The sequence below is a fragment of the Pelodiscus sinensis genome, chromosome 3, assembly GCF_052426305.1.
Source record: "Pelodiscus sinensis isolate ZL-2025 chromosome 3, ASM5242630v1, whole genome shotgun sequence".
Taxonomy (NCBI): Eukaryota; Metazoa; Chordata; order Testudines; family Trionychidae; genus Pelodiscus; species Pelodiscus sinensis.
This window is the reverse complement of record NC_143054.1, coordinates 164,782,372-164,810,228: the sequence shown is the minus strand read 5'-3', so window position 1 is coordinate 164,810,228 and position 27,857 is coordinate 164,782,372. Positions and strand designations below refer to the sequence as shown.

The following is a 27,857-nucleotide window of genomic DNA, read 5'->3' as shown; positions in this document are numbered from 1 at the left end:
AGTTCATTTCTTTTGCATGTTTTCAATGAAACATACTAGGGCTGTCAGTTGACCTGCATTAATGCCTGCAATTCACACAGGACAGGATTAATGCGTTAAAAAAATTAACGGTTAATTGCAGGCTGAATGCACTGCCTCTTTAAAGCACCAAAACAACACTTCGGCTTGCGCTGCCCTTTTGACATGCTGCTCCAGTGCCTTAGTGGGGACTCCAGCTGATCACGGGCTCCATGCAGTGCTCCCCATTGAAACACCGCTGCAGTATTTCAAAGGGGAGTTGCACGCGGTTAATCGTGATCACATTTTTTTTTAATCGCTTGACAGCCGTAAAACATACTTTTCTTTTTCTTATCAACTGCTAGGGAGTAGTAAATATCCAAACAAAAAATTTTATTCATATATCACAATGAAATATTTCCCATTGTTCCATTACTCAGCCTTGTAGGGGGAAAAGAGTCTAAGAAAAGAAGATGTGTTAAGAGGCATTTAAAAACAGAAGGAAACCAATACGGATTTTCCCAGCAGTTTCATAAAATCCCTTTATTTACCAGTGCAAGTAAAAGTTAAAAAAAAAATGCTTGAATTTACTGCACATCAACAATAAGCATATGAATCTTATGCCAATATGCACCCGTGTAACAAGGACAGGGACACTGAAAATGGCCAGTGCAGTTTCATAGTCCAAATGGAAAGAACTTCAGAAGTAAACAAGAATAAGGAGGATAAAAACTAACTCAGGTATCCTAACTGCTAGCCTCTCTCCCTTTTTACTCTAGGGTATTTCTTCTCCCTATATATTTTTGACTCAAAGCTCACCGACCTACAGGCCTGCTGCCACTCACATTCCCCACTCCTTTGCCCACTTTTGATGCCTATGGGCCAGATGCTGTAGATCAGCGCAGCTTTGTGGAAGACAATGAAGCTACAATATATTGGGGCACAATCCAGACTAGGGGAAGAGAGACTATGTCACCTTGGCACTGCAGTCTTGGGTCCTTTACAGTGCTTTGCCCATAATGGCTTCCACTAGGTCTACCCACATACAGCCTTCCAGCATGCAAGCTACACCCTATGTGTAGTAGCAGACTGCCAGCTAGATCTTGACCTTCACCAGCCTGGGCTTGGTGATATTACTAGGTAACCCCAACATATCCACAATCTCAAAATTTCCCCAGGAATATCCGGTAGTGCCCACCCCCCTCCTTTAATAGAATATACCAATTTATTACTATCCAGTTTTCCAGACATTTCAATTTAAAAAAAACGAATTAGATAAAAATGGTAAAACTTTATTTATATTCAAAATCCATCTCTTTGTAGTCAATGAAGCATAAGAATCAGAAATGGTTTCAAGAAAGAGACAGATGATTTTAGTAAAAAAAAAAAAAAAAAAAAAAAAAAAAAAATCAATTTACTAACGAAAGCACCTTCGTCGAAAGAAAGCTCTCACCATGTTTCCTGTAAGGTCATGGACCAAGTTTTTCAGGTCATGACCTCTCCTGCCCCAATCCAATAGCTGCTTCCTTTTGTCCTGCAAAGGGCAGGGATATGGAGGGGGAGAGAGGTGTGCACACTCTAGAGTGTGTCTCCCTCTTTTTTAGATGGTTTTCAAGAGGGGGGCAAGCTATTTCCAGCTGAGACCTATCAGCTAAAGAGTTTCTATGCAAGGTTTGTCCTTCTGTTTCTGTGACCTGTTTGAAATCTCCCCCCTCCCCAATTTGTTTACTTCTGAAATGCAAATTAAGACAAGCACTCATTTGTTTAGGACAGACTTGTTGGCCAGCATCTATATGGGCAAGGCTGCGTGAATTTGGAATTCTGGTTAATATACAGGGAAAGCTTACAAATTCACGTGCAAAGTTGCCACATATATTATCGAGATGATACTGGCCAGCAAGTTATGGGTTTTCAAATGCTACTTTATAAAGCCTAAACCTTGTACAAAGATGACAAGAGTGTATGATACAGGACAATATCTAGTCACAAGCTGATCTCCGCACGGGACCAGGAAGGCACCTGCCTTCTCCGGCCCCTGTCAGGCTCCTGGGACCTGGCAGACTGGTCCTGGGGAGTGGTGGAGGGCTGGCTGGCACTGGCTGCCTGGCTCATTCTGGGGCCACTGGTTTGGGGCAGTGAATACTGGCTCTGAGCTGGCAGTCCTGGAGCTGGCACAGGCACTGTGGCCAGACTCTACCCCTTTAAGGGCTCCGGGCTGGGGGGGCCCCACAGGAGAGGGGGGAAGGAGAGGAGTTTTCCTGGTTGGGACCAGAGTGGCCAGCAGGGCACCCTGGGAAGGGCTGGAAGCCCCCCTATTTCGAATTAGCCCCTATTCCGCATCTACACAGAGCTTATTTCAAAACAGCAATTTTGAACTAAACCTCATTTCACGAGAAATAGTGCCTACCAAGTTCAAAATAAGCCCTCCGCTATTTCAAATAATGGCTGTTATTTCGAAATAACTTTTCTGTGTAGACATATTCGGGGAGGGAAGGGGGGAGGGAGAGGGAGAAGCTAATATTCTTTAAGCAATGTATATTATACTGCATTTTCTGTATTGTGCCTTGGGGGCTGAGATCTGCTATCTGTTTGGCACACATCACTTATGTAGTGAGTGGCAGATTCCTATAAATAAATAGCCCATACAATATGCATGATGAATACCTTCAAGGCACATTAGTGTTGGCTATTGGGTATATGTACAGTCACACTAGACATTGTCACAGCTACAGCAGACTCTTAAGGTTTACATGTCTTTTTTCAGCACATAGTTCCTTCAGGAGTCTCCTTAGTGCTTTTCCTCCAGCATTGTCTCCAAAACCCTTCTCCGTGCCAAGGGCTGCCTGCAAGCAGAACTATTTTAAAAGGTAACATCAGCCAGAAAGCTGTTGGTTTGGAGCTATAGCTCCACACTGTTGCTCGCCTCTCTCTTGCTGTCTCTGTAGAGGAGTATTCAGGGATATTATTTAAGCTGCATTCACCAAGCAATGCAGTCACCATGTATATCAGTATCATGTATGTGCCCTGCAGTACTGACTTAAAACAGCCATTTCCTCTTGAGCTTTTGTGCTTTCCTTGTTAGTTACAGCATATTGCTGCCGCTGCAAGGGGTTGCCCTTTAGGATGTCAACCTCTGCAGACTTTTCTCACACTCACCAATTGCTGATTATAATGCCAATGCCTACAGGCACGCTTTGCTTGTGGAGGACTATGTTGAGCAACATGACCTTTTCCATGTCTAATTGCCAGAGCCCTGAAAAGCCCAGCCTATGGCAAAGAAGTGGCTCATGGCAAAACATGACATCTTTGCAAAGAATTGCTGTTTTGTGATCTGACTAACAGCTTGTATGTGAAGCATATTGGGTCAATGCATTAAACTGGCAGACCAAGGGAAAGTGGAGCTGGAGGAGATGAAGAAACAGCACCATAACTTTTGATTGCTTAAAGCAGCTAGATCAATTGGCCAGAGACACAGGTGGTATTGTGCTAACAGGATTGATTGATGCACTTTACCTGGAGGAACGTGCAGCAGGGCAAACTGGGCAATAGTACATGATTCACAGAGTTAGAGAGGACAGAATCCAGCAGGGTGAGCAATTCTATTCTAACTATGAGAATAGGATATATGGATAAGCATTAGAGGGTTGATATGGGGGTCTGGTGTAAGATTTTTTTTTTTTTTAAAAAGAGAAAGTATCCAACCATAATACTGGGGAAAAAACTAAAGCCAGAATATTTTGGGGGTACATTTTGCCCTCAATGATGCTCCAAGTATCTGTAAACATTGCACAAATCAAAGTGGGGTGTAATTGTCTCTGCTTCTGCTGTTTAACAGAAAACAATTATCCCCCCAATTATCCTTGCATCAGAATGACCCCAAGCTTTGGGGAAATTCTGAGTTGGCATAGTGAGAGATGGAGCCCATCACTACGCAAAACGTGTATTGTGATGTACAGACTACATGCACTTATTTGAAGAGAAAAGGAAAAGATAGTAGAGTTTAGAAAGGAGAAGTGACAAATGCATACAAAATAATGGGTGCCGTAGAAAACCTGATCAGAAAATTCAGTTCACCCCATCTCATAATACAAAAACAAGGGGATATTGAGTGAAGCTTAAAAGATGAAAAATTGAAGACTGACAAACAGAATTCATCACAAGGTGTGATCAGAAGGCCTCTTGCTACCTCAGTTTCCTCCTTTGGGCTCATTAATCCCACAAAGGCTCTAATACCTCCCTTTCGGGGGCTGGTTTATTAAATAAAGTTCAAAATACAGACATACTGTCTTTGGTGACCTGGCTGACTATGTCCTTCAGGGTGCATCTATACTGCACTGTAGGTCGAAATGGGATAGACAATTTGCACAGCTCAAATTGCATCTCTCATTTTGATCTTATTTTGAAATTTGGCACCGTCTATACAGCACTTATTTCAAAATAAATCACTATTCCGAAACATCCTTTACTCCTCATGGAAGGAGGTTTACAGAGACATTAGAATAGCAAGCCCATTATATTTTGAAATAATGAGCGTGCTAAAAAGACGTGGAATAGTTATTTCGAGATACCACTGGTATCCCAAAATAGCACTGCAGTGTAGACGTAGCCACAGAGTTCCAAATACCATCAGTTACCACAAAATAAAGTTCATCTGTCTAAATGTGGTTTCTCCTGTCAGTTAAGGGGCCCTCTTTAAACCCTCAGAATAGACACTCTCTGAGCCAACCAGAACAGGACAGGTTACACGCACATCCCTTTTTAACAAAGGAAAGCAGCACAGAATTCATGTCTCCCACAGATTTCCTCTGCTGCCAGCAGAATAATAAATTCTGCTGGCAAGGCTCTGCAATTACACCTTTTGCCCACCAAGGGCTGCTGTGCCACAAGAGAAACCAGCTGGTTAGACTCCAGAGCAGCCAGAGGGAGGGGTCACTTTGGCTTTGGTTCCCCCACTCTCCTCATTGCACAAAGGTTCTGGCACCTGTGTCCGAGTCACATCCCTTGAGGATTTATCTGCTTATTAACCCAACAGCACCTCCCATGGCTTTCTACATGGAGCCTATGGCTTCTCCCAGGAGGACAGTGGCCAGGTATCCAGTTTTTTTACCAGAACATTTGGTTGAAGAGGGACATGGCAGGTTCAGCAAGCACTGCCTATTGCCCTCTATAGTTGCCACATTCCTAATCATGCAAACCCAAAATTCCTTGCTCCACTCTTCCTCCCTTTATCGCTTGCTCCCCCCATCCTGCTGCTCCTAGGCAGGGAGAGGGAGGAGTCAATGTATGTTGCTGTCCAAAGCACTGCCACTGCAGCTACCATTGGCAGCAGTTCCCAGCCAATGGGAGCTGCAGAATCAGTGCTTAGGGTGGGGACAGCACAGAGGCCCACCCCTCCTCCCCCCGCCACATAGGGATGCATGTATGGTGCTATAGTTGCTTCTAGGAGTGGTGCAGAGTCAAGGCAGGTAAGAGAGTCTGCATGAGCACCACTGCACTGCTGAACTGTTAGCCTTCAAAATCTCCGGGATTGGCTGCAGTAGCCTCTGGGAGACAGGGTGTCATGCTGGGAGACTCCCAGTGAGAGTGGGAGAGTTGGCATCCCTTCATACTGGGCTGTTAAAAAGTCCAGTTGGCACAGGGCTGGGTAGGCTCCCTACCTGGCTCTGAGTGGGTCTCAGGAAGCAGCTAGCACATTCCTCCAGCCCCTAGATATATGAGCAGCCATAGGGGGTGTTACCTACCAGCCCTGTGCTTTTGGGAGCCAGGGAGTGACATTCATGGAAAACCATCCGCCCCTCCCCCCTTAGCCTTTGCTGGAATCAGACAAAGCAATGAAAAGGCCAGGGAAGACACACCTAAACGGCTTCAGACAAGGGTGATACAATTAAGGAAACACCCCAGCCTCATTTGCATTAAAGATGGAACAGAGGGACATCTCATTAGCATGCAGAATGGAGAGCAGCTCTTTCAAGGCAAGAACCGCAGTGAACTTTGGGACACCGAAAGCAGAGAAGCACTGCCTGATGGGAAATCCCTGCTCCAGATGCTAATGAACCTAGGCCTGCTCACACCCAAATTAGTCATTATCAGACCAATTCTAGTAACGATCCTATTGACATCTAAAATACTGAAACTGCCTAGTTGCATTGTGAGCTCGTTCAAGGAACATCACCCATAACCAGGGGTGATCAGTCTCTATTGTCTCTCCTCTTTCTCTTTGAACTATCCCTATAAAAACTCCTATCCTTGTCCCAAGAAAACTGTTCTGATACCTGGACTTAAACTGCATCAGTCCCATTGAGACTTCTTCATCTCCTGTCTGATCGTGCTGGGGGCTCTGTTCTGCTTTTCTCCTGCCCTCCGGACCCCCCGGCTACCATCGTCATCTGGGAACCCCGATCAGTGCAAGCTCCGTGGTGAGTGAGAGAGAGAGAGCTCTCCCTCTCCCCCTCTCTCCCTACCTCTCTCTCTCTCCCTACCTCCCTCCCTCTCTCCCTACCTAACATTTGTAATCAGTTTCAATTTAGATTTAATATTGTAATTGTTAGATTTAATATTGTAACTTTGATATCTATTCACTACTCAGAAATAAATCACTTTCATTGTTAAGCTGGTTGCTTCTCTCTCTTTCTTTCTCTTTTGCTCACTCTTCCTTAAGGAGTGTTGTTTTGTGAAAGTGGGGATAGGGAGTGCTGAACCTGGGGGCTTATGAGGATAGCAGTTTAAAGTGCTGTTTAATCCAGCCCACGGAGTCCAAAGGCACATGAGGGTGCAGTGTGGCATTGCTGTGAAACCCAGCCAGCTGAGTCCAGGGACATATGAGGGGGTCAGCTTATGAGTGCTGAGTACCCAGTCCTCTCAGACGTGCTCTGATTAGTGGGTGTGAGTGTCTGTGTGTGTTGCCAAGGTGGCAAGAACCCCATCCTGAGGAACCTAGTTCCTGCAGGAGAGCCCCAGTAGGAGGGGGAATTGGCAGCAGGGAGAATTCAGCTCCATATGAGAGCACAAGTAAGCACCAACAGCACACTGAGGGTATGTCTACACTACCCCCCTAGTTCGAACTAGGGGGGTAATGTATGCATACCGAACTTGCTAATGAAGCCCGGAATTTGAATTTCCCGGGCTTCATTAGCATAAAGCCGGCTCCGCCATTTTTAAAAGCCGGCTTGTTCGAACCCCGTGCCGCGCGGCTACACGCGGCACGGGCTAGATAGATCGGAATGGCTACATAGTTCGAACTATCTGTACACCTCGTTCCATGAGGCGTACAGATAGTTCGGAATAACTACATAGTCCGAACTATCTAGCCCGTGCCGCGTGTAGCCGCGCGGCACGGGGTTCGAACAAGCCGGCTTTTAAAAATGGCGGAGCCGGCTTTATGCTAATGAAGCCCGGGAAATTCAAATCCCGGGCTTCATTAGCAAGTTCGGTATGCATACATTACCCCCCTAGTTCGAACTAGGGGGGTAGTGTAGACATACCCTGATAGAATTGTTAACTTTCCCCCAGTCCCATAAGGGTAACCCTGATAAATGAGCATACCCCAGAGTATTGGGCAAATCTTGTAACAGGGGGAAGGGGGTTGTGTGATTCCCACCCCCTCTCCCTGCAAACACTGGCCCTGCTAAGTTCCTACCCCTAGGAACTGGCCAGCATGTCTGTCCATCTCCTAAATGCCACTTGAGGAAAGTACCGCCAGAAACCTGCATCCCCCACCTCTACCCCAACCCTAAGCACCCTCCCACATTCTGAACCCCTCGGCACCACCACCTATCTCAGAGCCCTCTCCTGCACCCCAAACCCCTCATCTCCTATTCCAGAGCCTGCACCCCCAGCCAGAACCCTTATTCCCTGCCTCAACCCAATCCTCTTCCCCAGCTCAGTGAAAATGGGCAAGTTAAGAAGGGGGTATGGAGTGAGTGGACCTGGGTCCTTGGAGAAAGTGCAGAGAAAGGTTTTGTGCAATTAGAAAGTTGACATCCCACCCCAGGAGACAAGTCAAGCCTTCGTCGCACATAGCCCTATCCTGGCTTGACCACCTGCCTGATGACTCCCCTTCCTGCAATCTTTTCCACGGGCCTCTTTTCTATACCCCAGAAACCTACTGAGTCACGTGACAGGTAGGTCATGAGATATTCTTCATTCTCAATACCTAGGGAGGCAAGAGAAGCAAGTCACATCTCTCCTTCAAGAATCCTGCCACCCCTTGACAGAATATTTTCCACATGATGCAGGTGGAATTCATTGCCATAAGATATCACTGAAGCCAATAGCTTAGCAGGATTAAAAAATAATTAGACATTGATATCAATCAGAACACCCAGAATTAGAATAGCAAATATTAAAAATATAAACAAGAGTTTTGAAAGAAAAAGACCCATGGTTCAGAACATAAGCCAGACACTAATTAATAGGATTCACAGGAAGCTTTTCCTGGGGGCAGGATATTCCTTAACTTCCTCTGAAGCAGCTGCTGCTGGTCATTGTGAGAAACTGGATTCTGAGCTAGCTAGACCAGGGTCTGAACCAGTCTGACAATTCTCACATTCCATTCCTCTGTAGATTACTTCTAGTGTAACTGGAAATTTAACTGGAACACCACTCACATGAAGAAACACATACAATGGGACTATGAATTTGGGCTGTGCTCAGAATCCACTAGAAGAAACAAATCTAGATTAACAGCATTTCTAAAACTTTATCCCTCCCTCCAAAGCCAGACTCTAAATGGTTTTAGAACTTTAAAAAGTTCAAGATTTTTATTTTAATATAGAAGTTGGCCCATAAGAAATGCCAACATCTAAATATCCCTTAATTTTTGGTTAAAAAGTTTAGATACATGCTTAAGTCCAAAGCTGAACTATATGGCTGACCTGTAACTCTACCCATGAGCCAAAACCTTCAATCTGCACCTCTCTAAAATATTGCACTCCAGAACTACTGGCAGATTTTTCAAGCCATCCCCATCTTTACAAAGAAGATACAGATTGTAGCACCACATATGCAAAACAATACGCATTTAAGGTCAGAATTTGGAAAAGTGGCTTGTGATTTTACTCACCCAACTTAACACAAATCTTGAGCTATGGCCACGCTGAACATTAACAAATTAATCTGAAGCCAATGGGGAGATGCATATTCTGGCATACTAGACTTTAGACGCAGGCCTTTAAACTGAAATCATGTCATATCATATATATATATATATATATATATATATATATATAGTAGCCCAGTGTCTGTGAATCTGTAACACTGAAATGCTGGCTGTTCCCTCTGGGCAGCCCATGCTGCATGGGGAGTGCGGGGCCCAAACAGCCGCTTGCACCGCTTGCTCCCCCGTGGCGGCCCGGCTGAGCAGCACAGAAGTCAGCCGAGTGCCACGGCGGGAGAGAAAGGGGCATGGCAGTGACGTGTGGCATGACAGAGGCTCCAGGCCCCGCCCCCTGGCCGTGAATATCACCACCCTGCCCCCCCTCACCTCCCGCCATGGTGCTCGGTTGACTTCTGCGCCGCTCAGCCAGGATGCTGCATGGTAGCAAGTGGGGCAAGCAACAATTTGGGCTCCGCGGTCCCCCAAGTGAGAGGCAGGAGCGGGAGAAGAGAAAGAGAGAGTGTAAGAGGCAGGAGGCGGAGGAGAGCTGAGAAGGGTGTGTGGGGGGGGGGAAGGCAGTAGGAGGAGGAGGAGGAGGAGGAGAGAGAGATGGAGCAAGAGACCGGAGGCTCAGGAGAGAAGACCGACATGGAGGAGAGACCTAAAAATCCCATCTTATGACGGACTAATTGGCTAGTTCTCTCATAAGAGCCATCAGTGACTTGGTCCATTTCTTTAGGAACTGGTTCTCAGTTAAATACCTCAATACTACAAATGGTTGGGAAAGTTATTCCCCATGGGAGGGGAAAAAAAAAACCCTGTCAACTTTCAAAATTGTAATGATTGATAAAACACCACCTCCCCTCCCCCAAATAAAACAAAAATAGTTTTCCAGTCTGAAGATTTGATGAAAACTGATCTCTTCCCCCCCCCCCCCACTACAAAAGCTTTCATTTAGTCGAAATGCTATTTGCACCCCCCCTCCTTGGGGAGCCCTCAAGGCAGGGGGTTATGGCGCTGCGATACAACAGGATTTGGAAGACATTTAAGTGTGGGGTACTCAGCGAAGAGGGTTAGGGTGGAGGGGGTGCAGAAGTCCGGACAGAGTGCTGAGGATGTGGGGTAGTAAAGGAGTCAAGTGGGGGATGTGATGGCCTTACTTTTGCCTCTGTGTTGCAGCCATGTTGGTCCCAGTATATTAAGGAGATAAACTGGGTGAGGCAATATCTTTTATTGGTCCATTTTGGATAAAGAAGATTGAACTTTCCCGCTTCAATTTAGAGTGTGAACTCCAGATAAGTTTAGCTCTACAGATTTTAATAGAAATTAATAATCCTTCTGTAGGCTTTTCAAACTATCCTATAGAATTCAATAGGAGAAGACAGCACTGCTACTGACCTCTATTGGGTGATTTTCTTTCCCCTACATCCCCCAGGAATTATATGTACTGAATGTCTACACAATGCCTATTGATTTCATACAGATCTTTCCATTTGCAATTGCAACTACCCACTTGTACTTTTATTGAATTCCCTTTGACCTGTCTCAGCCTCAAATTGTGAGGCACTTTCTTTCAACCAGGTTTTACTGGCACAGATAATTGTTCCAAGTGAACTTCAAAGACATGGATACAACTGTTTCAATCAGAAACAAGAGGCAGAAAACACCAACCAGAATGATCAACATAGATCGAGTAGCAAGTATCAAGTCCTTGCAGAGAACTGGTCAAGGTTGATCCAGAGAATAAATTCAAGGAAACCATGATATCTGCTCCTGAGTTTTCTGTAGGAGAAGGTTTCATTCATCCAATGTGTTACTTGCTGAGAACTATTCCCTTAAGTCGCATTAAGGAAGTTACTCTTGCTGCTGCCTTCCCTATAGCTCTGCTGTAGTTAAATAGTATGCGTCGTTCTCCATGGCTGTGTGGCCAGCCCTTTTAATTTAAGTTTGTACCACTGAATGGAGTTTTTGGGGGTTGTAATAGGGTGGCACTTACCTCACAGGAATGCCCCCGCCCCCTCCTGAGTGCAAGTTGCTTCCAACAGGTTCCTTCGGGACCTAGTCCACCCTGTCACAAGGGCAGATTTCTTTTAAATGCAATCTGTCAGCAGTCAATATTTCAGGTCTCTTCCCCACCCCACCCCCAGTAAAGTTAAGATGACTATTTTTAAATCTTTTAAAGTGAGTGAATTGTTCCTTTTCAGATGAACTCTGTTATAATTGAATAAGCAAAGGCTGCATTTTGCATAATAGACACTTAATATTCAAAAGAGCGTCTTGAAAAGATACTTGAGGCATTCTCACCTGGTTTGCACAGGTACACACACACACACACACACACACACACACACAGCTCTTACTAGCTTCCACTATCAAATTGAGTTAAGCCTTACCAAAAACAACAAAACAAAACAAAACAAAAAAACACCCCCACACATTAAGTTAAACAATATTAATTTTTGCTAGCAAAGACCAAAGTTCTGTTGCTGCCACCTACTATTGACAGCTCATGAGACATGTGAATGATGGACAATTGGTCATTAAAGGACCCACCTAACACCGTGCCCCTCTGCAACATAGCTGTAACATGTGAGCCTCTTAGCTATCACAAACATTGCTTAATTGCTTAATGCACAAATGTTTAATGCTCATTTCCTTGTATGTATATGAAGCTTCCAGGGAAGGCTTTAAAATTCACACACAAGGAAGCAAATGTTGCAGAGTCTTGGGTTCAATTAAGAATAAGTAATAGAATGTTTAAAAACCACACACTGGAGAGAATTCAGGGATGGTTTATAGTGCCAAATAGCCATCCCTGCAGAGTTAATCCCTATTTATCCACAAGGAAGGTGCAGTACAATGAGAAGGAACTTACTCAAAATCGCATCAAGCCCATTTGCCTCAGCCATGACCAGAAAAAAAAAAATGTTTCCAGAGCAGAAAAAGGAGCTTAGTTTCTAAAGCCTGTTCATTCCTTAGTTATTTTGCTGATGCTATTTACAGAGGAACAATTAGCAGCAGCTGTGGTAGCCGAGAGGTATACACATCACAAAAAGAGCAATGCAGACTAGACTGACATACTAGCCACTCATTACACACATGCCACTAAACAGAAATGGTTCCACCAAACTGTATTAGATTAGAACAACACTACCTGCCATTGACAGGGTAGCTTCAGAGAGCTCTTTGTGCTTGCTGGGGGGGAGGGGGCATAGTCCTTTAACAGTGCATACATCAAATACGTAAAGGTTTAGGGCATCTAATCATCAGTTGCATTCTGTGCCAGAAGTGGATGCAACTCAGTGGAGGATGAAGTGCATAATTAGGGCATACGTAGTGCATCATTTTTTTCCATTTGTGAGGCCTTTCATGGATTCTCTGAAATGACAGGCACTATGGTCTCAATTCATCCCTGCACAAGGAGCAAAAAGAAAGAACTGGTGGGGATATGTAAGCTCCTGGGTCCGGTTAGGGAGGCCTTCAAGTCATTACAATGCTTGGCACCTGACCACCTTGTAGAATTCAGGCTCACTATGTCAGACACCTGGGCTCCCTATACATTGCATGGAGAGAGTTAGACACTTAACTCAGAGGGATTCATAGAAGCCAGAAAAACTAAACTAGCCAGTAATGGCTTGTCTCTATGGTCTAGCCCTGCACATTGAAATGCTGCACACTATTTGGTCTCTGTTGACCCTGCTGGTGCGCACTGAGGAACTTTAGTTGGTATATAGTATAAACAGACCAAATTATGTGCATTTAGAAATTATCCCCCTGTAATGCACATTGCTGCACTGTGCAGACAAGCCAGGTGAAATGCCAAGGAGAGAGGTGTTGCTTAAATACCACCCCTCAACGGAAGTTTGGCACCTAAGTCCACTCAGTATTCGTGTCTTTGAACCTTCTGCTTCAGATAGGCATCTATGACAGCCCCCGTCAGTCATTCTTCACAGAAATGAAAACCACTGTCACCTTTATATCTAACAACCCATTGCTTCGGGCTCTCACCCGATGTGAGCGATCCAGGTTCAGTTCCTCACTATGCCTCAGAGCAGAGACCCTAGCCCAGACCCCAGCTGAATGCTCTAACCATTTTGGGAGCTCACAATCTGTCCTGCTGAAACTGTTCCACAACTTGAGTATTGAGTCCCTCTGGCCTAATGAATATTCCAGTGGTTACAGCCCTTAGACCCATGTTCGAGTCCATGGATATGTAGCTAGACACCAAGCCCTTGTCTCTGCCACAGTTCATCCATCTGTAAAACAAGGAGAACACTACCTTCCTACATCATAGGGAGGTTCTGTGGTGTTCAGATACCACAGTAGTGAGGGCTTACAGCCACCTTAGATAAATAGGTAACTCAGGGGAGCAAAGTAGAATACCTGGGGCATGGAAACCTCCCAACCATGCCTCTAGAACAGTGTTTCTCAAAGTGGGCCACAAAACTTCAGAGAAACCAGCTAACTGAAGGTACAACTTGCCCACGCCACTTCCCACAGCTCCCTTTGGCTGCAAATGGTGAACCAGAGTCAATGGGAGCCACAAAGCTCTGTGGCCATGGAACTGGTAAATAAACACACTGGAGCAGCCAGTTAGCAGGTTTCTCAGGAGTGGTTTCATGGACCACTTTGAGAAACACTACTCTAGAACACTTCCTATAGTGGGAGAATTCCCAGGAAGGTGTGTTGTAGTTGTTTAAATGCTTTAAGTACCCTTGGCATAACGAGGCCACATAGCACTGCAGAATTTCTCTGTGAATATAATAAGCAGAGAGATTACTGTCACCCACTCTTTGGCTGTGTTGTCAGAGACTGGCAAAAGAACTAAAAACAACCATTTAAAGTTTATTTTTCCCTTTACTCAGCAAAGCAGTGCATCATGAAATACAAAAGGATTGCTTCTGAATCACTGAAAAGGAGTCACTGAACTGCCTACACTCACCCAACTGCCCTTCCCAAGTTCTGCCTGGTGTTTAACAAACACCATTATGTATTGGAAGCATCAACATGTTTGCAGAGAATTTTAAAGTAATTCATTTTTTACTTAGCAAATGGGTGATGGTAGACTTGTATTGCAGGCTGAGATTGTTTTCTTGCCCCAGTTACATTACAATTGGATCATTCTGAACATTTAGGGTTCACTTGTCAGAAGCACTCAGTACTCATCTAACTCTCCTCCTGCTGTCATCAGTTATACTAAGTAAGTTTCAATACCCTACCGTCAAAGTCCAATCTGGCAGAAGTGTCCGTCCATTGACACACATTACAGCACTCGAAAGAATTTTCATTTGTGTTCATTGAGTGGTCTGAGAAACAACCAATGCAAAGCCACAAAGTATGTGAGAGTGAGGAAATGAGGAAGGATGGGGGACTAGAAAAGTAGTACACTGAATATAGGAACTGCAATGTGAGAACAAACAAACAGTCCATCTAGTATAGAAACTTGTGTCTGGCAGCCAACACTGAATTCTTCAGAAAAAGCCATAAGACTACATAGGGGGAGAATGGGAAATGTTTTCCAGACTACTCTCCCCCCTGCCAAAGTTGACCAGCTGCAATCCTAAACTATGAATCCTGAGCATGATTATCATTTTTATCCTAGAAAATAGGACAGTTGGTTGAATAGTAAACATACACAAGCAATGAATTTGGTTCACGATAAATTATTCACAAGCATCCAGATGAGAGTGGAGGACTTTTGAAAAATGTTTGCAAACCCCCAAAAGCTTCAGACATTTCAAAATATGACCCTTGGTTCCTCCAAAAGTCCCTATGAATAATGCATTATTTATCATTCACTACTAATTTTGATTTCTTAAAAAAAAAAAAAAAATCTGTCAGCCAATCAGGGACTGGAAACACCACCACGTGACTAGAGATTCCAAATACTAACTAGCGAAAATGAGAAGCTCTTGGATAACCCATAATCTGACAATGTGGTTTTTATCCCCAAAATCTTATGCCCAAATAAATGTTTGACTGTAAGATGCCACAGGACTCCTCATTATTTTTGCAGCTATCCCCCTTCTCCCCCAGACCACAGTTCAAAGTTATTCATCTGAAGTATTTAGCCAACACTCAAAAGTTGGAAGTACAAGTTTAACATGTATGAAATGCTATTCTTTGGGAATGGTTACATTGCAAGTTAGTACTTAGTTACATACAAGGGAAATCAAACAGAGCAATGGCAGTCACTTACCCAAGAGACTACATTTCAAAGTTCCCTTATTAAAGCAGTAGTTAGTGCAAAGGACCAGGAAGTGGGGGTTCTATGCCCAACTCTCCCACTGACTCACTGTGCTACCTGCAGCAAGTTCCCCAACATCTGCTTATCTCAGTCTCCCTTTCTGAAAACAAGGATACCCAATGGGAATATTGAAGGAATTATTTTCATTCCTATTTGGAGAGCTCTTGGTGATCCTCTGATGAAAGGTGTGATCTGGATTTTTTTTAAATATTTTAAAAGCTACTTAGATAGGATCTATGTACTTGCAGAATTAGATTTACTCTAAATCCTGGCAACGCAGTTTAGATGGATTTTTTTGGCCTTGTGGGTTGGGATAAGGATAGAGTTTCAACTACGGAGACCTATTTGTAGGTTTACATTATGTGGCTCTCTTCAAAGCCCTACCTGTTTGTATGGAGGAAAGTCAATTCCACTCTATTTTTCAACATACTCGACTTTGCAGAGCAAGAGTGAATTTCATGCTGATTGTTTGTACTGGGGATACTGAGCCCAGTGGTTTAAGGGCTATAACCTTTGACATCTATGCTTAACATCTAGCCTGGACATTTCTAAATTCAACAGTGCCTCCCTGACTTTTAAAACCAATCCAGAAGAGGGTTAAGGGGGAACCCTCCCCCCATCACCAACAATCAAATAAAGCATTTTTCCAAGATGCACCCAACTTTTAATTAAGCACAGAAAGATTCCTGGGTATTTCACGACCAAAGCAGCAGTGTACCCAGCAAAAAAAGCCAGCTATTCCCAATCTCTCTCAAACCTGGCCTACACATCCACAGGCATGGATCTAAATTACACAACTTCAGCTACACGAACAATGTAGCTGATGCTGATGTATTTAGATCTACTTACTATGGTGAATTGATGGCAGATGCTCTCCCATTGACTCCGCCTATGCTTCTTGTTCTGGTAGAGCAGGAGTCAATGGGAGAGCACTCGACAGTTGATTAATTGGGTCTTTACCCTGCTGGATCAATTGCTCTGCATCAATCCAGCAGGTAGAGTAGACATGCCCTATGTCAACAATTCAACACACCCTGCTGCGTGTAGCAGGAGTACAAGCAGACATAGGGCTATCCTTAGGATTTATGGGGCCCTACTCAGTATGATTAAACTGGCATCCCCAGAAGAAACCTCACATTGCTGACATAACACAGAGCTTTGTATGGAGTAGACGTTGTGACAGCCCAGGCTCACAGCCCAGGGGCAAGGGGGTTTAGAGGAGGCAGCAAAGGATATCACCCAGCCCGCCTCACGGCAGCAGAGTTACATTATCCACAGAGATCTCCACACCTTCTCCCTCACGCAGAATGTGCTGTGCCCGCACATTTGGCTCTGTGAATATGACCCCACCTAAGGAAACTGCAATGCACACTGGGTGTGTGGGAGCCAGCCCTCGCTTACCAGCTATCCCACTGGTGCCCCAAATTTTCAGGGGTGTTCTACACAGCTGCATATGTTGTGGATGCCTAAATACAGCCCTGGCCAGGCACTTGCAGCTAGTTATTACGGTCTCTGGGGCCCTAACCCCACAAATAATACCACAAGCAGAAGTACTGCAGAACACACCAGGATCTGCTGCCACTAACAAGGCTGGAGCAGCTCCACCTCTCGTACGCTTTGCAGCCACTGAGGTACTTTTAGTTGTATAGGATGCAGACTGCTGGCCCATGGACTGAGGAGATGGGAAAGAGTAGGCTTTGATGTGGCCATTCCCACAGAGGCAGCATATAGGGAAGTCTGTGAATAGTCTTTATGGCCTCTGCTCCAGTGTTTTAGAGCTACAGAACCAATTATGTGGTAGGGGCGAGACAGTTAGGAGGACTACCTCTGAGCAAAGTCATTGTTAGCTAGCAAAGGTGAGAATTCTGAGACCAGAAGAGAGCACAGTGGAGGTAGCAGACCCTAAGCCTGGCAGTGTAAGATATGAGAGGGCTAAGGGGCTGGGGAGGCTGAGCTATGGAGATGCAATTGGAAGAGGAGTGGTTCACTGCCTTAGGGGCAGGGGGACCTGGGTGTTGGAGGGGAAGGATTGGCTTCCTAACTGACAGTTTTATTGTGAATCTTGTAATATTGAGTGTGTTTTCCTTAAGTGTCTCAGCTCCCAGAATTGTGAGATTTCATGAAAACATTCTCTAATCCCCGTAGCTGACAAAAAAAATAAAAACTCCAAAGGGAAACAGTATTTTTTAAATGTGGGATTTTTTTAGGGTTAAGACCGTTCCACAAGCTTGGGGGCTCGACTCCTGGTTTTTAAACTCTTGGGTCTGGCAATGCTAAGAATGAACCTGAGAAGATGGGGTTGGAGTTGGAGGGAGTTGAGGAGGGTTGGGACTGGGAGCCTCCAAGTTGGGAGGGGGGAAAATGAATTTGATTGGAAAACAGAGCAAAATAGCATTGAGTATAGCAAACAAGCAGGTCAATTTGTTAATGACTGACTATGTTTGAGACACACACAGTGGCAGAGGAAAATGAGCAGGATAAGAGCTAAATTACAGGGGGAGAATTTGGGATTAGTAGCAAACTGTGAAAGGTTACAGAGGGATGACCGATTTCCCCCTCTCTTCTCCCGAACCCTGCTATTTTTGGTGTCCCACTTTTTCTTTCTAGAGGTGGCAGAAAAGGATATGATCTACAGACTTCCTGTCATTCCCCCCCAGGCTTGACAGTGACACCCCATAATTAGTGGCCCAGTTTCTACTTTGAAAATAAAAACTTGGAGGGAGAGAGGGGAAAAAAATTGTGAGGTTGCAGGTATCAGTTATTTTGGGCACCAAACACCACTGGGACATTAGCTGGAACAAAGAATTTTTTCTTCCCCTGCTGTCCAGGCTTGTATTCTCAATAGGAACAGAGCAAGCCCCTAGTGTTTTAATTAACCCACATGGCAGAGTCTCAGACAATGACAATTTGAAACTGATTGTAGAGCAAGATTATTGTGCAAGGCACATATCTAAATCCCACAGGCATAGCACTTTCTCTCTGCTTTAATATTTTTATAGCCCTGTAGAAAAAGTAGACTCACCACAGGTATGTCTCATCACAGACAGCAGCAGTATTGCAGGCTCTCTCCTCCCATGCACCATGACAAGGGTCACTCTAGTCCTGCAGTGTCTGCCTCTTCTCATGCCTCATCCCAGAACACATTTTGTTTTTACTCCTTTCAGGGCAACAGGAAGTCCAGAGCCCTTTCCTCAGGTTTTGGTCTCTGAGTCTGGACTCCATGATTGCTTACACACTTTCATCCCCTGGCTTTTGAAGCCCTTATCTCCTCCCCACCGAGGGGTTTCTTACCACGTTCCTTAGTGGCTAGTAGGGGGAGCAAGACTCTCCTTCTCCTCTGGATTCCATTGTAGATATCTCTGTAAAAACAGGCAAGGTGCATATGTTTAGACCCTCTCTTTGCTGACTCCTTAATTTTTTTCCCTCAGCTTGCAAAACAGCCCTTTCCCACAGTTCCCTCCTAGACCCAATATGTCTATTTCAGGCAGGGTCTCACAGGTTTCAGGCTTCATCCCGCCCTCTGGGCCATCTCTATCAAGATTTTTCTCCTAGAGCTTGCCAACAAATTTCCAAAACAAAATCACAAGTTTAAACCACTTTAGCCTTCAGGGACTTTCTCTTCAGTCCTTCACAAGCCTTCCTAATACACAACTTCTTACATCTCTCTGAGAGCAAGAACTTACCTCCTTTCCCCTAGGGCTCCTCCTAACTGAGCTTGTGTCTTGTTAAGGAAACTAGACTCCTTTTCAGCTGGACCTACTTACCACCCCTCCAGGTATCAAAAGGAATGTTGATTGAGTTCTGAGGTTCCCTTTAACCCTTTGAGTAATGCTGTGAGGCATATACTCTATTATCACAAGCTCTCATCCCTGTTATGTCTGAGTACTTTACAATCATACAGGAATGTGTGTAGCCTTACTCCTGCGTAAGGCAAGAAAGTATCATTATCCTTGTTTTGTGGATGGGAAAACTGGGGCACAGAGATTACAGTGACTTGGCTCAGGTCATACTGGAAGCCTGTGATAGCACCAGATAGCCTTTGATACCCTTTGTCACCTCCAGCAGCTGCACACACACACACCGCATTATAAATAATCAACAAGTAGGGGGCAAGGAAGGATTTTTTTCTGATTTTACTGGATGGGAGACATGACACAACGGGCCAGTATGCAGAAATTTCAGGGGGGGCGAGCCATGGGAGGGGTTGGTGGTGCCTCCCCCCCATCACGGCCCAGCCCCCACCCCTAGTGTCACTTCTGGGTGAGGAAGGGGGGAATCAGCCCCAGCCTTCCCCGGATGGCTGGAGCACGGGGGAGGGATGCTGAGGCAGTGCACCTCCCAGCTTTCCTCCAGCCGGTTGGAGCACAGGCTAGGGAGGCTGGGGCAACGAGCCACCTCTGCCTTCCCTAGGTCAGCTGGAATCGGCCCCATGGCAGACCATGAAGGGTGCATGGAGGGGTGCATTTGCAACCTTGACACACATGGACACACACACTGCCCTGTGTACGGGCCTGCACAAGCACTTCTTTTCTACTCTTATGCTAATCTGCTTACTGGCCTGGTCTGCCACGGGGCCTTGGCCAATTTGGAGGCCCTGAAAAATTGCGTGTCCTCATGTCCAGACCTACTCACTGGCAGAAGCATCAAGCAGGTGGGATGGAACAATGTGAGAGATGCCCCCATGCTCTGATCCCACTCCTGCTAGGAAAGCCAGGTGCAGCCAGGGAGACCCACACACCCAGAGACCCTTGTCAAGACCACAGGAGTAGCGGAGCTCTGGCTCTCTGCCGTGACCCATGGCTGGGGGAGCTCTCATTCCCCACTGCGGCCCTGGGGCCATGATGGAGTGGAAAGAGCTTCTCTGATCTTGGGATTGTGGGGGGCAGAAAGGAGCAAAGGGGTTTGTGGGACTGGAGTATGTGGGGTGGGGGGAGGTTGGAATAGGGCAGACCATGGGTGGACGACAGAGCCACAAGGGGAAGGAACAGAACAGAATTGGGCCTCCTCTGCCCCATGGCCCCACAAAACCTTAATCTGCCTCTGGACAGGGCTAAGAGGAGGGAGACTGTGGATGACACAAATCTGGCTGGGTCAGCGAGAACAGGAAATGCTTAGGACAGACCTCCATAACCATCCTCCTAAAACACTCCCTCTGCCCACCAAAGGCTAAGTATGCATTTCAATAGCAATGTGCTTAAACCTCAACCCTGCATGAGCAACAGGCAAGCAGAACCTCTGCCCCCAACAAGCCCTGTTCATTATCAGTACATGCCTGTGCCAGTGGAGAAGCCAGTCCAAAATATACAAACCACTGTACATGAGAAGTAAGCACAAGATCAGATTTATGAGCAGGCAACACACTCTGTTCACGAAGTCTCTGATCAGTGAAATCAAAGGTTGGCTTACTAGGCCTCAGTGCAGGATGGGCTCCACCGTGAACAAATAGAATAGGTTTGACCTTCAGCTCATCACATGTACATTTGTTTGGTCAGTCTGGTTCTGCTTCTCCCTGCCCTGAAATCTGACAGCCATTTATGCCTGTACAGAGCAGGTGTAAAACAACAGAATGATCGTGTTGCCTCCCCACTTCACACAGGTGCGGAGGATGACACACATTGCAAGGCAGGGGAGAATTGTTACATGCAGTTTAAATTGGACACTGGTGCAGAGGGGATTAACAGTAAGACCCAAAGCTTATGAATGATTAAATCCCTTCCACCCCTCGAAACTGGTTATGGAGGGGAGCGGCTAGCCATGAGAGGTGTAGCCACTGCACCATGCAAGCATGAAGCCAATACAAATAGATGGCTTCTCTGGTGTGGCTGAGCTGTGCTACAGGCTGTGCTAGGGTGATAAGGGTGACTTTAAGTAACCTTCTCAGCTCCTTAATCCTTGGCCAGCTCAGGACTGGGCACTCTTCCAGGGCAGATTACAGCAGTCACGCAAGGTCCCACTGGTCAATCCTTGAAAAGTCTCAGCAGTTAGGCAGGGAACTGCTGACTACACTACAAGCATGAGGCAGAAAGCTTTGATACGAATCCAAATTATCCTGAGTGTAATAGAACTTGGACTCAACATTCAGGGTCAGATCCATCTCTAAATGTCCCTTTCTTTATTTTATACAGACAATGAGGTCTTAAATCACATGAAGAACTTGCTACAGCAATCGATACTGAGACCTTATCTGGAACACTCTGTACAGTACTGGTCATTCTTTGTCAAAGAGGCTACTAAACTCGAGGGGATTCAGAGAAGAATGCCAAGCACAATCAAGAGTTTGGCAAACATTCTCATATGACAGTGATTGGGATGGTTTACCTTAGAAAAGAGATTAATAAAAGTAACATGATCAATAAATGATAGATGAATGCTCTAGAGAAGGTAGGCTGGATGCTCCTAGGCTCATCCTACAAGAACAAGGGGTGATCTGTGGAAAATGAGAAATGGCAGAGGAAATATTTGTTCACAAAACACATTGTTTGACTGTGGAACTCAATGCCACATGATGCCATTGAGGCCAAAAATTTACCAAGATTCAAAGAGTTATTTGACATATATAGGGATAATAAGAATATCCAGAGTTATAATAGTTAATGATAAAAAATAATATTGGAATGGATATAAAGTTTCCTGATTCAGGTTTAAGACAACCTCTAACTATTGGGGATTAGGATGAAACTTTCATAGGAGGCAGATTATCCCAAATTTGCCTAATGCAAATTTTCTTATAGGTTCTCCTGAAGAATCTGGTGCAGGCTACTGTTAGAGGCTATGTCTAGACTTTTTTTTTTTGCAGAAGAGCAGATGTGCTCTTTTGGAAGCCTTGTCTTTATCCTCCCATGAGGAAGAAATGATCTTCCAAAAGAGGGGTTTTTCCAAAATTGCATGTGAATGATATGAGGGTAGGGTCTTTTCACCCAATGTTCCCTGGCAGAAAACAGGGAAAGCAGATTAGCATTGGAAACACTCCACTAAGTGTACACTGTGTTAGGCTCCCAGCTGGCAGCTAAAGCCATTATAAAGAGCTATTATAAAACCACTGTTCTCCAGTAAAAATGGATTTTAATTTCAAAACAATTCCCAGGACCTTTAGGATCTTAGGGTATTTCAGGACCCCTGTCTGTGTGGAGGCTGGGGTTACATTTGCTGAATTATCGTCACAGGCCCATAGGGTATAACTCCTATCTCCTCAAGGTATAATGTAGGACTCAATTGTGCTACCCATCAGCTGCTCCAGTCCTTGACCCCAGCCAGCTCTGCCAAAGAACCTCACATGCAGAATTCACTCCCACTCCTGAGGTGAGACCCTTCGCAACCCTGCCAACAAACCTCAGTTGTGACCTATGACAACCATTGCTGTTCCAAATACGGGCCTCTCCTGAGCAGAGTGATAGATGCACTAAACTGTATTAGCTGTGATGTGATGGGAGCCCGAAGGAAAGCCCTATGGCTATTACTGCATCTGATCCAACCCGAGCTATAAACTCAGATCTGTGTCAAAGGTTGGTGCACTAAACTCCTGTGCCACTGAGCAGAATTTACACTGACTGTAGCAGCTTCTGATCATGTAACAAGGCTGTATAGTCTGAGCACCTCCACTGGTAGCAATGGGGTTCCCCTGGACTTACAGTCCTGCAGCAGGTATCCCAAACTGATCAAAACGTGTAGAGGGGATGTTTAGAAAAAGCAGGGAGGGTACAGCATTTGTCATTTGCAGAGTGTCTTCTACAGGGAAATATTTTGATTATTGTGTCCTGAGGTGTGGCCCTTTTGGGTGCAGATGGAATGCCACAAGCCACCTGGTGGGAGGAGCCAGGAGGGCCACACCTGCATGTTGGCTGCACAAGAGTAACTATAAAAGGCCATCCCAGCTGGAAGGAAGCTGCTTGAGGTCATAGATGTTGAGGGGGGGGGGGGGTGAAATATTGTTGTTCTTATTGTATGAGTAAAGGGCAATAGAACTGTACTTAACCTGTACTGATGGAGGGCATCAAGAGAGAGGGTGGGGACAGATGTTTTGCTTGATGGTCTGTCTGAGTCACAAGTACTATTTGACCTGCCCCTCTCCACTGTTTAAAGACAGTGCTATTAGGCTCCATATATAGCCTTTTGTTTTGTTAAGTGACCACTACAGCTGATGTTGCTTATAATCAGGTCTAAGTGGTTAGTGTTCCTGTGGGTACAGTGTTTTTGTGTAAGAGACAGCCCAGACTGAACTAGCAGCAAGGTTCCCCCACTGAGAGCTCAGCTGAAATCACTGAGTGAAGAACTCTCAACACATTCAAAAAATTTGCATACATGGCTGATGAATGTACCGATGAAAATGGTCATCAAAGTATTAAGTCATTGTGTACGTTATTATCTTGATGTCAGTGATAGTCCAGTAGATTTGTTTCTAGATGTTTAAGTTATAGAAAACACATCAGCTGCATCTGTGACAACCCACATCTTAGAAGAGTTAAATGCTTGTCAATTGGACCCCAGTCAGATGGTTGCTTGTGCATTTGATGGAGCTGCAAACTTCTCTGGAAGACATGGTGGAGTACAAGCTTTGCTCAGAGAAAAGTGTAACCCTAATCTTTCCTATACACACCGCAGAGGCCATCTACTCCAACTAGCACTAGTACGAGCTGCAGAATCTTCAAAAGACATTTAAAAAGCTATACATTTAATGTCTTCATTATATTCTTTTTTCAGCAAGCATTCAAAAAGACTGAATATCTTGGAAATTATAGAAGATACACTGGGCCTGAAGTTAAAATTAGTCCAACCTGGGAAAACCCACTGGCTTTCTCATGAGCGATCCTTGGCTGTTGTCTTAAAATTACTACAGCCATTATTACTGGCTTTGGACAGTATCTACCAAGATGGGATGGATCTAAGTAGTGAGTCTGGTTGATTACTTTGCTACTACGTTCAGAGAAGACTATTACCATTCTCTCTCTCATAAATCTACTGTTGAAACAACAATAGTAGATCTTTATCTAGCAATAGAAGCTACATTTGGATCAATCAGAGAGCTATCCATTGAAAAAGTCCTGGAAGAAGCAAAGATTTCAGTCCAGAAGTTGACTAATGAAGGCATTTATTTATTGAATCCTTAAGTGAAGAGGACAAGAAGTGTTTGTTAAGACAACTGAAAAAGTACACAGACTTGATTCTTAAAAATCGACAACAGCGACGTCTAGATTCTACTCAACCTCTACGTAGCTTTTACAGATGCCTGTCCTATAAAACACCGACAGTTGAGTGGAGTGAGGCACTACCAGAAGTGGGGCTGCCATGTGCTCAGGACAGAATAGAGAATTTGAACACAGAGGCTACGTCTACATTGACATCCCTTTCCGGAAAAGGGATGCTAATGAGACGAGTCAGAATTGCAAATCCGTTGGGGATTTAAATATCCCCCGCGGCATTTGCATTGACATGGCTGCCGCTTTTTTCCAGCTTGGGGATAAGACGGAGAAAAGCGCCAGTCTAGACACGATTTTCCGGAAAATAAGCCCTTTTCTGGAGGATTTCTTATTCCTACTTGAAAGCGGCAGCCATGTAAATGCAAATGCCGCGGGAGATATTTAAATCCCCCATGGATTTGCAATTCCGAAGTGTCTAATCTGCATCCCTTTTCCGGAAAAGGGGTGCAGTGTAGACATAGCCAGAGTGGAATATCATACGACAAATGAATGAAGATTTGACTTCAACTTCTTTTTTATCATCACTAGTGGCTCGACCGGATCTTTGTGCGATGTTTCCTGGGATGAAAGAAGTAGGAATTCATCTCTTGCTACTCCCAGTCACAACAGCTACAGTTGAGCATCCTTTTTCATCATTGAATAGAATTCTGTGTTCTGAAAGAAGTTGCCTTCTGCCTGATCATGTAAATGAACTAATGAGCATATCAATTGAAGGAATGGAAGTATCAGACACATGAGAAGCCACCAAAGATGAATGCATTGCATTCGAGAAGTTCATTAACAGAGTTGTGCAAAATTATAACAAGAAATCAAGAAGGATGTAGACATAGTGCTTCATAGAAGGCTTGAGTAGCCAACTTTAATTTGTGTGATTTTAAAACATGAGTTAAATCTAATAAAATGGTCATGAAACATTTTTCAGTTTTTACTATAGTGCCATACAGCCCATCTTAGCCCTCATGGTATCACCCCTCATAGGCCCTGACACTCCCCGACTGTAAATTTGACCGCCCCCTCCCCCAATTTCAATTCCTAGGGAAAACACTGGCCCCAGGAACCACCAGAAGCTTCTAAGAAATCTCAGCACAGAGGAGCTTCTAACATTACCATTGGCTGTGTAGCCAGGAGGTTGAGCACACTCGAGAGGGAGGAGAAGGAAGCAATCCAGGAGGACCAGGCAGTGGGCTGGGAGAGAGCAAGCCTGAAACCAGTTCAGAGTGTTGCAAGCAGATCTCTGTTCACTCAGTGGCAGACTGCTCCACCATGGATAGGGCTCTGGGTTGGGACATAGTGGAGGTGGGTGGGCCCATATTCCCCCCTGTCATCCCACTCTGGGATGGCAGTACTCCCTGTCTATAGGCCAGGAGGCCTGTGCAATTGCCTAACTGATTATTTCCTCACCCCATTTAAAGACTGTGGAATTAGCCTATCGCAGCTCATCCAGACTGCAGGCCCAATATTAACTGGTAGCAGCCCACACTGCCTAAGGGCTGGATGGATAGACAGCTGATCTTTGCTCTGGTTACCAGTCAGAGTCCACAGTGCGTACCGCCTGCCCCGCTTGAAGTTGTCTCCCCTTGTTGTTGCTAATTGCCCCCTCTTGTTCTCATCCAAGATGGTTCTAGCAGTCACAAGGAGGCTCCCACACAGATGCAGAAGGATGACCCCACCAGTCTACAGGTGGGCATGGAGCAAGAGTGGCTGCCATGAGGCCAGAATGGGAAACTGGCCCCAGGAATGCAAAGACACCTTCCTAGCCTCTAGGTCTAATTATGTGACCACCCGTTGGTACCACTGTTCAGCCACTAGCCTGCTGACTCACAAGCACTGCATATGTGATGAAAGATGCAATCTTTCTGAATAAGCTAATGTGCTGCCACTTTAAATAACATGGTCACATGACCAGGTTGCAGGAAATGACGGACAATCAAGTAGTTTGAGGAAAGTGTTATCTGTTTTGTTGGTGTTACAATGGCAAAAGAGATATGGACACCAGGAGGAGCAATAAAAGTGTCCTCCACATCATAGACACTGTCATGCCAATTTGCTTCAAACTGACCTGAATGAACAAGGCCAAAATCATCACTGAAGAGTGGAGTAACCCTAGGGATGAATCTGACCCATCCCAACTAGTGGCAAAGGAGTGCTCTGTCTTTAATCCTTGGCTCCTGCTGAGTCTGCCACAAATCATGTCAGTTTTGCTGCTTAATAATAAATGTAATACCCAGCTCTTATATATAGCTCTTTCCATCCAGAGAATGCAAAGTGCTTTACAATATAAGTAAACATCATTAGTCCTTTTACAGATGGGAAAACTGAGGCACATAGTGGTGAAGTGACTTGCCCAAGGTCACCCACCAGGTCAAGGCCAGAGCCAAGATTACAACACGGCTATGTCTACACTGGCGCGATCTTGCACCAGAGCTATGCAAATGAGGCTAAGCGTGGAATATCGCCAAGCATCATTTGCATATCTAATGAGCCACCATTTTTGCAGAAGAGGCTCTTGCGCAAGGAACTGTCTACACTGCCCCTTCTTGAGCAAGAAAAACCCTCTTGCGCAATGCCGTTATTCCTGAAAATAGTCAGCATAGCAGCATTGCGCAAAAATGGAGGCTCATTCGATATGCAAATGAGGCTTGGCGATATTCCACGCTTAGCCTCATTTGCATAGCTCTGGCTCAAGATCGCGCCAGTGTAGACATATCCTATGTGTCCTAAGTTCTAGTCCACTGTGCGAGGCACTAAGCCACACTGTCCTTCCAACAACTACTGACACCATCAACTCATTTTTTCCAAACCCCCCAAATAAGGTGACACTTTTCATCACACTAACTTTATTAAATGACCTAGTCTATATCTACATTACAGAACTTGCAGTTGTACCACCCTTGGGCTTGTGATGGAGACGCTCCATGCCATTGGGAGAAAACTTTCCCATCAGCTTAACAACTCTTGCGTTCATGAGAGGCAGTAGCTATGTCATCAGGAGAGACTTTCCTGAGACATAGTGCTGTCTGTACCAGTGCTTATGTCATTATCATTTATTTTGCTAGGGCATGTGGGTCATTCACACCGCTGAGTGACATAAGGTGTTCTGAAGTAACCTGTAGTGCAGATAAGGGCCCAGAAAAGAGAGACTTTCTATCCCATTAATATTGCCTGAGACATCCACTCCTCCTCTTGAAATGCAAATAAAAACAACATGTTATCGTCCAGCTAGCAATCACCACTGACATTGATTAAAAATCCCTCCCATGAGGTAGCCATGCAGCACAAAGATATATGCAGGAGATAAAACATCTCCTGTTTTCCTCTTTCGTAC

The 27,857-nt window shown here is 45.0% G+C and overlaps 1 protein-coding gene across 1 annotated transcript in view; it reads right to left on the bottom strand.

Annotated features, from left to right (window-relative positions):
• Window positions 1–18,732, bottom strand: part of LRFN2 (leucine rich repeat and fibronectin type III domain containing 2) — a 332,667-nt gene extending 313,935 nt beyond the window's left edge. Inside the window, exon 1 of the mRNA XM_075925386.2 lies at window positions 18,361–18,732. The gene's annotated coding sequence lies outside the window, so the exon portion shown is untranslated. The remainder of the gene's footprint in view (window positions 1–18,360) is intronic.
• Between the last annotated feature and the right edge of the window lie 9,125 nt (window positions 18,733–27,857).